Source organism: Elephantulus edwardii, unplaced genomic scaffold (genome assembly GCF_000299155.1).
Source record: "Elephantulus edwardii isolate Elephantulus edwardi_28Jun2011 unplaced genomic scaffold, EleEdw1.0 scaffold00004, whole genome shotgun sequence".
Taxonomy (NCBI): Eukaryota; Metazoa; Chordata; class Mammalia; order Macroscelidea; family Macroscelididae; genus Elephantulus; species Elephantulus edwardii.
The window spans coordinates 36,021,695-36,024,156 of record NW_006399754.1 but is presented as its reverse complement, the minus strand read 5'-3'; the positions used below and the strand labels follow the sequence as shown (position 1 = coordinate 36,024,156).

The 2,462-nt window shown below is 46.2% G+C and overlaps 1 pseudogene; it reads left to right on the top strand.

Moving 5' to 3' along the window:
* The first annotated feature begins 204 nt into the window (after nt 1–204).
* LOC102872065 lies at nt 205–1,511 on the top strand (annotated as a pseudogene).
* Nucleotides 1,512–2,462: the final 951 nt, after the last annotated feature.

Sequence of the window (2,462 nt, the reverse complement as noted above, 5' to 3'; positions counted from 1 at the left end):
CATAACAACAACAACAACATGGATTTTACTGACGATGACAGTTGCCATTCATGAAGCAGGCAGAAGTTTCTCCATTCACAAGATATCCAGTCTTGCTATGTCTGTTTATATGTAGGGCAAGCAAAGGAAGGGCACCACCGTAGCACTAGCCAAGCAGAAGGGATTATTTCCAAGGAAAATGAGGATCAAGAAAAAACTGCCAACATGCTCTGCCTTCCTGTACTTTTGCTGACTTCACAATCTATGTGGCCCAGAAAAGCTCACCACAGGATGGAAGGATCCCCAAGTGGTAGCACTACTGAGCCCCTAATGGCAACATCATGACAGATGAAGATTCAAGCTGTCAGTGACTTCACTTTACCTGGATCTACAACTGTCACCATCAGTACCAGCAGTCAAGAAATCAAAAGATAAACTGTGCTGCAAAGTGTCCTGGCAGGGACCTCTCCCAAAACACTAAAAATCAATGACGTCAACTTAAAGACTAAGGTGTGCCTGATTCAAGTCATGTCTTTTCAGTCACCTGCTCTGCATCTGAGAGACTAAAGATGACAGACAGAGCACTGATGTGTCTTGAACTGTGGTGCTGCAAAGAACGCCGAGTGTCCCGTGGACTGCCAAAAGAACACACACACATGTGTCTCCCTGGAGACAAGGATGGTAGAGTTTTGGGCACGCTGTTAGGAAAGGTTACTCTCTGGGAAAGGTGTCACACCATCCTTGGAAAGGTGGAAGGTCAGCAAAAGAGTGGAAGATGCACACTTTTTTTCTTTTCCATCTGGATCTATAAAGTTTGCCACAGAGAAGAACAAGAAGGTTTCTGCAGTGGCAGAAATCCTTAAGAAAAAGCAAAAAGAATTTCACAGAATTAAAGGCAAGTGCCAGGGGAGTAAGTTTGCTCAAAAGATGCTTCAAAAGGCGAGGACGAAGCTTCTCTATAAGAAGGCTAAGCACTATTACTAAGAATATAGGCAGATGGACAGACATGAGACGCGAAGGGCTTGGATGGCAACAAAAGCTGGCAACTCCTATGTACCTGCAGAACCCAAACTAGCATTTGGCTTCAGGACTAGAGGTTTCAACTGTGTGAGCCCAAAAGTTCATAAGGTGTTGCAGCTTCTTCACCTTTGCCAGATCTTCGATGGCACTGTTCTTAAACTCAACAAAGCTTCACTGAACACACTGAGGACTGTGGAATCATGTATCACATGGGGGTACCCAAAGGAAAGTCTGTCAGTGCACTGATACATTAGTATGGTTACGGCAAAATCGGTACGCGAACTGCTCTGACAGGTAACATCTGACTGCACCACTCTTGGCAAACACGGCATCATCTGCATGGAAGATCTAATTCACAAGCTCTACAATGTTGGCAAATGCTGCAAAGAAGCAAACCATTTCTGTGGCCCTTCAAATTCCATAAGGTGGAATGAAGGAAAGGACCACTCCTTTTGTAGAAGGTTGGGAACTTGGAAGACAAGATCAACAGACTTATTAGAAGAATGAACTAAGATGTCAATCACAATTATTTTTTGTAATACGGTCAGTTAATAAAACAACAATGGCTTTAAAAAAACAAGAGAGAAAAAAAGACCATCAATGAGACAGACTGACACTGTGGCTAGAGCAACGGGATCAAGTATATCAGGAGAGGGTAAGGACGGCTCAGGACAGACAGAGTGCAGCTCTGTTACTCAGAGGGCAGCCAGATAGAAGCAGTACTCGGTTCGACGGCACGACCACCCTCACTGCAACGGTTCTGTCTCACAGGGAAGGTTTCTGAGGCTGTGAATGGTAATGGGAAGAGATTGCCCATCTTTCTCCCAAAGAAACTTTGACATCTGAAACAGCAGAGCCTCTGGGTTAACAACACAACTCCTCACAGGCTCCAATACCCCCTTCCCACCGGGGCGCCCCTCAAGGTTCACAAAGCGCACGCTGAAATGCTCACAGTCACAAACCATAAAATCGAAACAGACCTGCAGTCAGGGAGTGGACTCTAAGTGACAATGACCCTGTGGGACAGAGCAGAGCACGCCTGCCCCTCCATGAGGTTTCTACGGCCATGGTCTTTACACAGGCAGACTTCCTTATCTTCCACCACTGTTCCATGTAGCACAAATGGCGACAAAGTTGGAAAGAAAAAATGTCCAACAACTGATGAACGGATAAACAAAATGTGGTCCCCACAAGAGAGAGACTAGCACTCAGCAGTGAAAGGCAAGGATGCCCCTTGAGGACATCATGCTGGGGGGAGTCAGCCAGCCACACAAATCATGACAAACCCACACCTGCACAGAAACACGAAATACCCACACCTGCACAGAAACACGAAATACACACACCTGCACAGAAACACGAAATACCCACACCTGCACAGAAACGGAAGCGCTGGTCCTAAGAGGCCACAGGGCAGGAGGGAGCAGAGAGGAGGGATTTTTGTAGTGGAGTGTTTTGCAAGC